General features: G+C 53.1%; 1 long non-coding RNA gene across 1 annotated transcript; it reads right to left on the reverse strand.

Moving 5' to 3' along the window:
* Positions 1–953: 953 nt before the first annotated feature.
* On the reverse strand, positions 954–4302 carry LOC135317814 (uncharacterized). Its single transcript, XR_010376458.1, has 3 exons — positions 4149–4302; positions 1353–1698; positions 954–1240 (listed from the first exon to the last, which is right to left on the reverse strand). It is a non-coding gene; the product is annotated as an uncharacterized LOC135317814 (long non-coding RNA).
* Positions 4303–14124: the final 9822 nt, after the last annotated feature.

A 14124-nucleotide genomic window follows, 5' to 3' on the forward strand; every position in this document is an offset into this window, starting at 1 on the left:
CAGCTAGCACTCTAGCTGCCTCTCCCAGACGGCTACGGTCATCCCCTCGGCACCCACAAAACGCCCCGGAAATTACCGTCCTCGCCCGCTGCCAACGGCCACTCGCTCCAACGAGGGTTGTACGGGCGTTGCCAAAACAGTCTACGCACATTAACGTTAACCATATACTCTTATTGCTGTTCTTTCCCCCGCTCTACCATTGCTACACCCCCAGGCGGAGGAGCAGCTCTGACACAGGCATCGACGTGCACGGACCGACACTGCTCACAAATACTACAAGCGACGTGATCGCGGCACCTCAGAAAATTCTCACCGAGACCACGGACTTCCGGCCCAGAGATGCCACCGGGCGAGAAGATCTGCAGGGCAGCGAGGAAGCAGCTATAGCATCCGCGGAGATGTCACGTACCATCATCACCTGCGAAAAAACCATATACCCACAACTAGGACGATGCACGAGCGACGAGCCGCTCTTAAAGACCTCAGAACGTTCAGGTGCAGGGAACAGGTCCCAGAAAAGGGCCCTGCGTATTCAGACTGCTCTTCAGCAGCAGTACTGAGGCCGCCTTAATCACCGCCGCAAAAAGATGACCTTCTATAAAGGTCTAATATTTAAGACACAAGACAAATCTATGCAGTAGACTTAAAATGCGAGAAAGGAAGCTCTCGGTTACCATTATGCCGATGAGCCAGGGCTTGCAAAACCCTCAATATTGCTACCTAGGTGCCTGCTCAGCACGGAGAACAGACACATCGAGACCCGAGTACAGGAAGGAACAAAGACAGACTACAAAATCCACACAACAGCACAAGCACAGGCAGGAACTCCCCTGCCTGGCAGATGCTTCTGTTTTGCAGAAAGGACAACACAACCTCTCTCGGCCCAAACGTGTCCGGTCTCTGAACGGTCCCCTCCACTGATTTGACAACCCCTGCCTGCCCCCCCTGCGCTTCCCGCAACCGACCGGCCACCTGCACAAAGACCGCATCGGCCCCTCAGCTTCGCTTCCAAATCCGGGGGCTCAAAAGCCATCCTTTAAAAAGGCCACACAGGCTACGTAGGATGGGGCTGCGGTCACACGGACACTCTTCATCTCCAAACGTGCGGTGCCATCACTCAGCGTCGCACCACTCAACGCCGGCCACTTCCGCAACGACAGCCTCCTCGGAAGCGCCGTGAACTTCCGCTCGCCCACGCTCTAATGAGGCTGGATGTCGTGGCCGCCGCCACCTACGGCGCCTAGAGAACCAGAGAGACAAGGTGACCGCTGCGCCTGGAAGCGGCCGCCCGCTCACAAACAATTCCACACCTCAAAAATAACCGCTGCTACAGTTTCCTGTTCATCGCTCACCTTGCCCGACGAGCTCGGGGCAGACATCCCGCTTTGCATGTAGTTTTGTGAGTCCCTTCGTTAACTAGTCACATAGGTGCTCGCACTGCACGACCCCTCCGTTGTCACGTGCTGACCTACCTTCTCACAATGCTCTGTTCGCCCCCTCCCTCCCGTGTCCGGCTCCCTGCCGTGCATCTCCACCAACAGCCACATTCCAGACTCATCCTTTCCCCTACCATGCCAACACGGCTCCCTCACCTCCCGATCCGTGCCTCCCGGGTCAGTGGCCGCGTCAGGCACCTGCTCGCATACTCGGTCCGTCCCCGATGGCTGGGAACTGTCACCTTCAATGCCGGGCCCACTTCTGGGGAAATACGGAGAGGCACACAGATATTAGACACTGCTTTCCAAAAGCAAGAGCTCACCACGCAAAACAAACTAACAAATCGTTTTGACTGACTTGTTTGGCAACACAGAGACCCCAAAGGCAGAAATCCCAGACGAGTGACCGCACAGCCCGCCCCGTCACAGCACACGACGCCATCTGCTCGCCTTTGCTGCCACGCCTCGCTCGACTGTCCTGCTTAACCCTAGACCTATGACTTAAAGTGCAAGAAAAAGTCAAACCACGCAACACACAAAAATTACACCGATAGGGCAAACACCAAAAGCAGTACGGGAAGCAAACGGGCGTGGCTGGTGTAGTGACACACTCTCCCTTTGTAGGTAACTCACTCCTGAGCGACTCCGTGAACAGCCGCGTGGAGAACCTCTCGGCAGACAGCACGCTCGAGCGGCCGCGCTGACACATACGGGGAAGGAGACTGGGCTACCGGAGGCTGCTTGCACACAGAACGCGACCATTAGCTAACACTTGAACACCCCTTTCCCAACCATCCCCCGGCACCAAGACTTCAAAAACCCCTCCTCTCCTCCTGAACTGTCAGGGAAGGAACCTCACTCCTTCCCGACAGCTCCCGCCCTGTATTTGCACCCCTAAAGCCCCTCTGTCAGCCGCTCCTCGGGAGCTGCCCTTCCCACCTCTGCCCCGCGCTCTGCGAGCACCTCCCACCTTCCGGCTTCCCGCAGACTCCGTGCTCTCTACAGGCCCACAAAATAACAGAAGCCCCGATGCTTATAATCTACGAGGGACCTGCCGCAAGCTGCAAAGGTTCTCGGGACAACGTGGTACTCTGCGGGCGATCGGGAAAGGCGACGAGCAGTTCCGTACCCCGACACACACTATGCGTTACGTCCCTGCTGCTTTCTGAAGGAAGGCTAGAGCTCCACATACAGACGCGTACAACACGCTCACCCTAACCCCTACCGTAGCATCTCAGCATCAGTCCTATTGAGAGATAACGTCAACAACTTGCACAACACACAGGCAAAACTGGTGGGAAAAATATACGCTTCTACCCTCGGCCAAGTCATAAAATTCCTGCAAAACCAACCAAACAAAAAACCTACCACACACAAAAACAAAACACCAAAAAAACCCCAGACAAAACCATAACACTCCCACAAAACCAAACAATCCAAAACACACTATTAGACCATCTTGCTACCCCTGAACATCCAACACAAACTTACTGACCCGAGGAAAAACAAAAGCTCGTACAAGTATACTTCCTAATATATATCTGCTGCTCAACTTTGACTGCTCTCTTACCTCAGCCAGAAACCTCCCCCTCTCTAAATGTCAAAACACACCTACCCAAAGAGCTTAGACAGCTCAAAACCTGCAACCAACTCAAGGAACAGTACCAGAGAAGCCCAGGAGCAGAATGAGCCTCCCGAAGAAAGGCTGGGGCTCATCTACGCCAGCAGAATGGCAAAGCAGAATGAAATCTTTTAAGAGCCCCTTCTCAAAAATTATCTCTGGTTATAAAGTAAATCATTTACTGTAAAACCATCAACCATTCGGAGTCACCTCAACGCTCTCTCTCGCTCAGTCCCTTAACAGAACTGAATCAGTCTCAAAGGACAAAAAACATGAAAAGAAACGTGGAAATATACAAGCGTATCGGGAACGGTACGAAGCAGCTAAATTAACACCTCAGTAGCTGGGACAAAACTAAATTGTAAAGGACAACAAAAAACCACCCCAGGAGACGCATCGATAAAAACAGAGGAAGGCTCTCTCTACTCACAGAAGCTCACGGAGAGACCTGAGCCAACGGTACACAGCTTTGGGGTAGCCGATACCGAAAAGAAACATACTCGAGACAGAAAACAGACTGCTGTGGAGCACAAAGGTGGCTTTGGCAAAGGTTCTGCCAGGACAAGAGTCACAGTTACAGGGAACGGACAGCGGCCGGCAGGGGAAACGCCGTCGGCGTGGCGGGGCCAGCGCGGGAAATGCCACCCTCAGCTAACGCTGCGCTATCAAGCCTTAAGTGAAAACTGCAGAGTAGTTACAGGAGACGGGCATAAGACGGATGCTGAATATCACTTGATGGTCACAAAATCTCATGGGGATGGGCACCACGTAGCCTCGTGGACACCCCTTAGACCCAAACGCTTAACGAGAGACGCTTCTTGCCAAAATACAAGCTCGACGAGGAAAAGCCAACGGGGATGTGGGGGCAACTACCAAAATCTCAGTATGTGAGCAGGCGTTACTTAAGATGGTGCAGTGGTTCTGCCGGGTCCGTCCAACCTGAGCAACGGGTTCTAACGCCTGTCCAGCAGCGTCCATGATCTCTCTCACGGCCTCCCACATCATAGACACCTCCCCTGCCTGGGACCGTGTTTTCCATGTCCCACCCCTCCCCATCCCCGCAATGAAAATCAAACACAACAAATAAGTACTCCACTTCATCTTCTTGGCCTCCAAAAGAAGCTTCCTTCCACTGCTGAGCATCGACACCGACATCCTCATGCTGTTCCTCAAAAGCAGGCTGGCCCTCGTGTGCCCGTACTGCCAAAGGAAGAGAAAATGATTATGCTCTTATGATGAGCTCCATCATCCTCTCCTTCAGGAAATCAAATCCCGATCGCTACATACCAGAAGTTTGTGCAGGAGATGGCCGAGGCCAGCCCCATATATGAGGCACTCTGTGACCCTGCTCTCTCTTTTGGCCACAGCACCCGCCACCGGGGAGCCCCAAACCCCTTGTGACTCCCAAGGAAAACCAGATAAAACTAGTTCAAAACAACTGGCAGGTGAGAGGTGACCGACAAACACGTATAGCCCACCTCAAACCAGCCAGAGAGCTGACTACCTCCCCCACTAAACTCTCATCTTCGACAAATACACCAAACAGAACAATGTTTACGCTGAACAGAACAAAACCCTTACCCTCTGACACTCTGAAAAGGATTTGTGCACCCACAAAATATATATATATTCATGCTATCGACCGACGGACCACACTTCCTCAGGGTCAGCCCTGCAAAGACAGGAGGACGCCCGATGCTCTCTCCATAAATATAAAATAAAAAACTGAGCCAGAGCCAGGCAGAGAGAGGTGGAGAAAGAACAAGTAGCCACAGGCTACAGGACAGAGAGAGGGAGGACCAAAAAGACGGGGAGGCAGGGAGCCACTCAGAGCGAGATGGAGAAAGAAGGGGCGGGGGGACGCAAAAAAAAAACCTAAAAATAATTTTGCAGCAGGTAAGGAAAGAGAGGGGGCCAGGGGGGAGAGACAGGGAGGGCCCAGGACGCACAAGAGAGGCAACGGGGCCCCAGTGGCCCAGGACTCACCGCGACTCTCGCTCTCAGCGCTGCTGGCACAATTTAGCCGTTCAGATGCTTCTTTCCCCTCCTCTCCGCCCTGCCTCTTCTGCAGCTCCAGACTCTAGGCCGTTCTCCACCTAAAGAGGATACACGGGTGTCTTACCGCTCTTACGAGATGAGGCTTCCTAGGCACGTAGCCTAGCTCGCTCGTGCACTACACGCCCGTACCCAACTCCCGGTTACGCGTACAGACCCTGCGGTGCACGTTGGTGGCCTGGCCCGCTGCGGACTATGAAGGGGGATCCTTCCTCCCTCACCTGCAGGGACAGGCTCTCTCTTGCCTGCGGCAGGAAGGCAGCTGGCAGCCAGAGCGCCTTCAGTTTCTTCTGCTTTACCTTTCGTTGGCGTCTCCAGCTTCAGCCGAGGCAGCTCCTGTCCACAGCCGGGAAGGGCTCTGTGTGTCCCTTTTCGCCCCCGCGCTGCGAGGATGGCAACGCCGGGCAGAGAGAAGCCACGCAAGCCTGAGACGGCTGCAGTCAACGGCATCCCCGGGGGAAGGACAGACAACCACGTCCTCAGCACGGTCTCTGGGAGAGGGAAAGAAGAAACAGCGACCGTCATTACCGTCGATCGACCCTGGCCAAAGCCCCTCCTTGCGCAGGGGCTTCTGGACACACCGCCCCTTCCCCGCGCTACTGCTAAGGGCCCCTGCGCCGAGGGGGAATCCAGTGCGCTCGAGGGCCGGCTCGCTGCCTTCACGACAGGGCCTGGGGGCGGCCAAGGGCTACGCAGCACGCTTACGGGGAGGTGCCGGGGCTGGGGGCAGGCGCACGGGGCAAGGGGGGGGCCAGGGGAGGCTGAGCGGGAGCTCCGGTGAGCCGGGGAGGCGGCGGCCATCATCTGCGCCCTGGGCAGGGGGAAAAGGTCCTCCTCCTTTCCCTCTTCCCTTCTGTCAGCTCCCGGGGAACTCACCGCTTCTCGGGGAGCGGCCGCACCTGGAAGCCCCCAGAAATCAACACGAATCCAACCCCAAAAATACACCGCGCCTACCGTACGCGGCACGGCCGCCCGGCACCCGAGCGCCGGAACACCGCGCCTCCCGCCGCGCCCCGGCGAGCCACGTGACAGGGCCGGCAGCCACTGCGCCAGGACTACAGCTCCCGGCACGCTCTGCGCCACAACACGGCCGCCCGGCAGCCCCCCGCCGCAAGGACTACAGCTCCCGGCATGCTCTGCGCCACAACACGGCCGCCCGGCAGCCCCCCGCCGCAAGGACTACAGCTCCCGGCATGCTCTGCGCCACAACATGGCCGCCCGGCAGCCCCCCGCCACAAGGACTACAGCTCCCGCCATGCTCTGCGCCACAACATGGCCGCCCGGCAGCCCCCCGCCACAAGGACTACAGCTCCCGGCATGCTCTGCGCCACAACACGGCCGCCCGGCAGCCCCCCGCCACAAGGACTACAGCTCCCGCCATGCTCTGCGCCACAACACGGCCGCCCGGCAGCCCCCCGCCACAAGGACTACAGCTCCCGCCATGCTCTGCGCCACAACATGGCCGCCCGGCAGCCCCCCGCCACAAGGACTACAGCTCCCGCCATGCTCTGCGCCACAACACGGCCGCCCGGCAGCCCCCCGCCGCAAGGACTACAGCTCCCGGCACGCTCTGCGCCACAACACGGCCGCCCGCCCAGCCGCCACACGCACCACCACAGCTCCCGCCACGCCGCGAGCCCGCCCTCCCCGCTCTCTCACCCTGCGGGGCACCGCCCCTCCCGCCGATGCACCCGGAAGCCCCACCGAGCCCTCAGCACAGCCTCGCTCTCCCCACCGCCCGCTCCGACCCGCCGCTGCCCCGCCGCAGCCCTCCTCGGGGCTTGACCCGGCACGCAGCGGCCCCCCACCCAGCCCCCGCTCACCTCCTCCCTCGCTACACTCGCAGCCCGCTGACGCTCGGCCACAGCTCCGCTCCGCCCCGCCCTCGGCTCACACTGGCCCCCCGGAGCAGGGCACCACCCCTTTTCCAGGGAGGAGCCGGCACCGCCAGCCCCACTGCCCGCACCTGGGGCTCCTCCAGCCAGACCCCGCCCACAGCTGAGGCGCAGCAGCAACGGGGGGCCCCCTCCCCTCACCCCCACAGTGCACCACCTCCTCCCCCGGGCTCCATCACAGCCCCTTGCCCCACGCCAAGGGAGCGCAAACGCAGCCCTCAGGCCAAAGGAGAGGGCAGGTGTTTGTGCAGGCGCACACGTAACAAGTCCCAGGAGCGATTCGTGGCTCAGGGTCCCCAACGCTCCCCCTGCCCCAAGGCCACCTCGGCCGCCGTTGCCGCAGCCGCACGGAGCTGGTGGTGGCTGGGATAGTGCTCATTTTCTCCACAGTAGCTAGGAAGGGATACGTTTTGGATTTATGCTCAAAACACCGTTAATAATGTAGAGATGTTTTGGTTCTTGCTGAGCACTGCTTCCACAGTCAGGGCCTCTTCTGGTTCTCTCAGTGCCCCACCAGCAAGTAGGCTGGGACAGCTGGGAAAGCTTTCCCAGCTAACTGACCAAAGGGATATTCCATACCATTTGACATCATGCTCAGCACACGCAGCTGGGGGAAGAAGGGGGAGTCCTTGGGGGGGGGGGGCTACGGCATTTCTCTCCCTAAGTAACCATGACACATGACAGAGCCCTGCTTTCCCAGAGGTGGCTCAACACCTGCCCGCCGAAAAGGAGGAGTGAATTAATTCCTTGCTTTGCTTCCACGCACAGCTTTTGCTTTACCTATTAAACAGTCTTGATCTCAGCCCATGATTTTTCTCACTTTTACCCTTCCAGCTCTCTCCCCCAGCCCACTGAGGGTGGAGCGAGCAAGCAGCTCCCTGGTGCAGAGTTGCCAGCTGGGGCTAAACCACGGCACGCGCTTGTCCGCGTTTGGCAGGGAAGGGACCGTCCGTCGCCTGGCTCCTGGAGCGACGGGCTGCTGGGCAGAGGGGGAGGCCACCAAAGGTGAGGAGCAGGGCACAGGACAGTAGGAAGAGAGAAGAGAAGAGCGGCAGCCAGCTGGACGGGGGCGGGGGGGCGTGTGTGCGTGTAGTGAGAAGGCACGAGGCAGGGAACAGGACGGCCAGAGAAGGACAGGGAGCCTGACGGAGGTGGAGATACAAGCAGCAGAGAGAGGGGAAGAGAGGCAGCAGAAAGAGGGGGGAAGAGCAGGACACAGACCAACAAAGAAGGAAGAGGAGCAGGCTGGAGACGCACAAAGAACCTGGGGCAGGCAGCACGACAGCGAGGGAGGAAAGAAGAATAGGGGCAGGAAGCTGGACCGAGCGCGATGGAGACAGACAAGACAAGCGACAAGAACAGGGCAGAGAGGGAAGAATGAAGCCACGGGGACAGGGAGCCGAGACAGCCAACAACGGAGGGAAGGGGCCGGGGAGGGAACACCACAAAACAAACCATGGGGCTACGTGGTACAGAGCATGAGAAGGCAGAGAATTAAGAATTAGGGACAGGGAGCCAGAGAAACAACAACAAAAAAAAAACACCCAAAACAAAGGGAGATGGGGAGCAAAAGGAATCGCAATGCGTACAGAAAGGAGAGAGAAACAATTCTAAAACAGGGTCATGGGGAAGCCAGAGACAGCAAGATGGAGAAAGGACAAAAGCTACAGGCTACAGGGCAGAGAGGGAAGAATTAATGAATAGACACAGAGAGCTGGGCAGAAAGAGATGGAGAAAGGCTGAAGATCACACGGCCAACAGGGAAGAGAGAAGAGAGGGAGGAATTTTCAAAACAGGGGCAAGAAGCCAGAGAGAGGGAGAGAGGCGCAACAATAAAATGGGGACAGGCCACAGGGCGGCGAGGAGGGAATCGATGAATAAGAACAGGAGACCAAAGAGAACACAATGTAGAATGGAAAAAAGGAACAGCGGCCTACAGGGAAGGAGGAATTAAAGATCAGGCACTGGGAGGCAGACAGAGACACATGAAGAAACAAGTAGGAAAAAAAAAAAAAAAAACACACAACGGCAATGGGCTACAAAGACAGACAGAGAGGGAAGAAATAAAACATAGCAGCAAGGAGCTGGACAGAGAGAGATGAGGACAAACAAATAGCACGGGTCTACGTGACAGAGAACGTGGAATTAGAACACAGAGAGGGGGAGCTGGACAGAGAGAGAGGCCGAGAGAAAAATCTAGACGGGCTACGGCGGGCAGAGGCAGGAATTAAAACCTAGGGACAGGGAGCTGGACAGAGAGAGACAGAGATCACAGGGAACAGCGGCGGGTGCAGGAAGAACAGGAATTCAAGAATAGGGAAAGGGAGCTGGACAGAGAAGAACTCAGGCAGGCAAGTAACAGTAGCAGGGTACAGAGCAGAGCAGACGAACTAAAAAGCGCGGCGGGAGCGTTGAGGCAGACAGAGAGAGATTAAGAAAAAAGTCACGGGCTACGTGGCAAAGCAGGAGGAACTCAGAAACGGGGATGGCAACCAAGGGAGAGTGAGCTGGTGAAGGATAACGGGTATTCAAAGTGAGGGACGGGGAGCTGGGAAAAGCGAGGCAGAGAAAAACAGAATCACAGAGAGAATCACACAAAGCCAAAAAAGAAGAAACTGAACAACAGGAACAGGTGTAACCAAAGCAATGAAATCAACCAACCAGAGACGGTGTTCCATTACGGGAACACGGAGCGTACGAATCAGCGCATCTGTCGATCTGCATTTTAGTCCCTAGGCGATCGTTAATGTCAGCAGAACAACAGACAACGTGCTTCTGTCAGAAAAGGATGACAAAACGCGGTTTCGTGTAGCGCACTGAGAAAACTAGCCAAGACTGCCAAGATTAAGAGCCAAGAAGGTAAAAGGCAATTCTGGCAGGGGGAGATCGCGACCACCGACTCACGGACCACCACCGAGCCTGCGCAGTGATTTACATACGGAACGAGCAAGTTTGTACCAATCAGTAGACAGGACGATAATGAATATGTATGAATACGTAAAATTTTGATCTACAAATTCTACGGGAAAGGTGTGTGAGGTACGCACGCCAGGAGGAGCGATCCCCCGTGCATCTGGCGCCGTGAATAAAGAACGCCTGCTCTTTAATACTAGATTGGTGTTGAATAGATATTTCCGATTTTACCGTGTTTTTTGGTAACAGTTTTGGCACCCCAGATGGGAACCTGCTTTTGAATCTCGACGGATCCGCAGGACCGTGGGACCTGCAGCCAGCCCCAAGGAATTCTTGGGGAGAGCTTCCGATCCCCAGGCCAGAGAATTCTGAGAAAGATCCCCTGGACTGAAGTAAACAAGGCATTCGTTTAAGAAGAAACTTAGGTAGAATAATATGTGGCGTTAGCTTCCCACATAGGACAGGATAGTGGGTTTGAGTCCCACAGGCCTGCCCGTAAGGCGCGGCGAAAGCCACGCAGGGTTGGGGCCAAGAGGTACCTCGGTTGGTAAGTCTCTGCTAGGCGAAAGCCTGTGGAGCGGGACCCGAGGGTAGGGGGGTCTTCAACAGGGGGTTGAAGTCTCCAGGGATATCTAGCAGGGGGCTACAGATCCCAGTGAGACCTCTAACGGGGGTTGGAGTCCCTCTGACTACTATTTGTGATAGTGCACTATCACAACTGCTAGTCGACTGGGAGATGGGAGCATTTCTGAGTAAGAAACCTATCCCACCTTTGGGATGTACTTTGAAGCACTGGAAAGACATCGGGGGTGATGACCCACTAACTCGGAAACCATTAATTGAATATTGCAATCATTGGTGCCCAACGTATCAATTGGAAGGTGGGCACGAATGGCCAGAACAGGAGACATTGCAATATCATACCATCTTGCAATTAATGTTGTTTTGTAAAAAGGGAAGGCAAATGGGAAGAAGTGGCATATGTTGATTTGTTCTTTACACTGTGGAATCATCCAGCGTGGCAGAAACAGCGTGAGATATGTCCACAGGATTCTACAGCAATGTTTCTGAAAAGAGGAAAATGTGGTGAGAACTTGAAGTGTTGCTCTACTTGTGATACTGGATACTTCACTTGATGGAACTGACAAGAAAATAGTATTGAATACAGCCAGAAGGCAGGTGCAGGGAGCACATGCTAACAGGAATTTACAGAGAACAACGAATAAGAATTTTCCATCTACAAATCCCGAGTGGGACCCTAATCAGCCAGGACCCAGGGGAATGTTGACTAGATGTCAGAGACAGATTTTATTTGGAGTAAGACATGCAATGCCAAAAGCCATAAATTTTGACCCATTTATTAAGTGAGACAAGAATTAAAGGAGTCCCCCCCTTCAGCCTTTATGGAAAGGCTGAAGGTGACCACCAGAAAATATACTCATTTGAACCCAGAAAAAAACAGAAAAAGCAATTCAGTTGGTCTCTATATTCATAAGACAATCAGCCCCAGATTGGGGGGGGTGGGGGGGGGGAGTAAAAAAACCTTCAGAAACTAGAAGAACCTGAATCCAGAGATCTGGGTAAAATGCTTGAAGTAGCTTGGCATGAAGGAGACCAGAGGAATCAACCCTAGCTGAACACCTGGTTACACTGAAGCTAGGGAATGAAGAAATAGAATTTTTGGTAGATACGGGAGCCACTTCTTTGGTATTGAATACACGTAAAGAGAAAGTTGATCATAAACCAGTAGGTGTTGTTAGTGCGACAGGGCAAAGAAAAATTAGCCTTTCTTAGAGCCATTAAAGTTTAAATTGGAGAAGCAATGGGCAACTCACCAGTTTCTGTATATGCCTGAATGTCCACTGCCTCTGTTATGATGAGATCTATTAAGTAAATTAGATGCTCAAGTAACTTTTAAAGATGGAGAGATTAAATTACTAATACCAGAACAGAATCAAAAGCCACAGAGGCGAGAGCGTTTATGTTACAGGATTCCTCCAGGGAGGAACAGGTTCCCGAAGAAGTGGAAAACGTAGTAATTCCTTTGGTTTGAGCGAGCGGAGCTCCGGAGCGACCTAAGCGGGCAGAGCCGGTAAAAGTAACCTTAAAGCCTGGAGCCAAGCCGGTAAGGCAAAAACAATACCGTATTAAGCGAGAGGCTCGAAAAGGATTAGAGAAGTTAATTATAAATTTTTTTCAGAATATGAGCTCTTAGTAGAATGTGAATCAGAATATAGTACTCCTGTGCCGCCAGTAAAGAAATCTAGAGGCAAAGAGTATTAGCTGGTTCACGATTTAAGGGCTATATCTCAGGTGGTCCAAGATCTACATCCGGTAGTAGCTAATCCATACACTTTACTGACCTCTTTTAAAGGAGGAGCATAAATGGTTTACTGTACTAGATTTGAAGGATGCCTTCTTTTGCATACCTCCAGGCATAAAAAGTCAAAGCCTATTTGCTTTGGAATGGGAAAGCCCCACCACAGAATGAAAGACACAGCTAACATGGACCGTACTTCCACAAGGATTTAAAATTAGTCCTACGATATTTGGGACTCAGCTGGCAAGAAAAAAAATTAGAAATATAGAAATGTCTAGAAAAAACAGAACCCAGGGAGAGGCATACTGTTACAGAATGCAGACGACATTCTGATAGTGGCAGAAAGTAAAGAATAATGTTTTGAAATTTTTAAATTTTCTGGGCCAAGGAAGATGCGGAGTTTCCAGAAACAAAACCCAAATAGGAGAAGAAGCAGCCATTTATTTAGGATTTGAAATATCTCAGAGACAAAGACAATTAGAAAGTGAAAAGAAAGAAACTATTTGTCAAATTCCCGAACCTTGCGGCCCGAAGGAACTGAGAGCTTTTCTGAAAATAGTGAAATAGCGTCAGCTCTGGATTCTGAACTACAGACTGTATGTAAAACCATTATACGAGGCACTGAAAGAATCAAAGGATAAATATTTAACCTGGACGCCCGGATGCCAAACGGCATTCAAAGAACTGAAAAGAGCCTCAGTGATGGCCCCTGCATTAGGCCTACCCGATTTCGCTAAACCTTTTGAGCTGTTTGTCCACGAAAGACAACATTTAGCCCTTGGAGTGCTGACACAGCGACTGGGAACCTGGAAGAGACCCGTGGGCTACTTCTCCAAACAACTCGACCACGTGAGTAAAAGATGGCCTGGATGTTTACGGGCAGTAGCAACAGCAGCGCTGCCGATCCAGGAAGCCCCAAAGTTAACAATGGGACAAAAGATGACAGTATGTGTCCCGCACATAGCGGTGACTGTTTTAGAACAAAAGGGGGGTCGTTGGCTATCCCTTAGCAGAATGTTGAAATATCAAGTTGTTCTGTTAGAACAAGACCATGTGGAATCGAAGGCTACTGCTATACTGAATCCTGTATGTTTTTAACAACAGAAAACCTTACGGACAATTTCGAACACGATCGCTTGCTAACTATTGAACAAGTCTATTCCAGCAGACCAGGCCTGAGACACAAACCTCTGGGAAAATCCTGATCTGGAGTTGTTTACAGATGGAAGCAGCTCTGGGCGAGAAGAGAATGGCCGGATATGCTGTCGTTATCACCGCCGAGGGAATGGAGTCAGGGGCGCTGCCTGCGAACACCTCAGCACAGAAAGCAGTATTGGTAGCGTTGAAGCGAGCTCTGCGAATGGCAGAAGGACGAAGGATAAATATCTAGACTGATTCCAAACATGCATTTGGTGTGATCCACGATCATGGAGCTACTGGGAAGGAAAAAGGACTGCCATCAGCCCAAGAATCATTGATACAGCATAAAGAAGACATTCTCCAACTTCCGGAAGACGTGCAGAAACCAAAAGAAGTGGCGGTAAAGCGTTGCAAAGCTCATCGATTCGGCCAGACGGCTGTAAACATAAGCAAACGATTGACAGATAAAGCTGCAAAGAGGACTGCAGAGCAAGGTATCCTTGCACTAGTACCAGTAAAACAGATCGGAATTCCAAAGTTGAAACCGAGATTATTATAATAAATTGGATGAGCAATTAGCAGAACAATTGGAAGCATCACAAAACACAGAGAGATGGTAGGTAACACCAGAAAAACAAGTAATAATAATAACAACCCCACAAGTTATGACAGAACTTGCAAAAGAAAAGCATGAGCAAACACATTAGGGTGTAGATGCTACGGTTTTGAGTTTAAAAGCATCTG

The sequence above is a fragment of the Phalacrocorax carbo genome, chromosome 27, assembly GCF_963921805.1.
Source record: "Phalacrocorax carbo chromosome 27, bPhaCar2.1, whole genome shotgun sequence".
In the NCBI taxonomy this organism is placed as follows: Eukaryota; Metazoa; Chordata; class Aves; order Suliformes; family Phalacrocoracidae; genus Phalacrocorax; species Phalacrocorax carbo.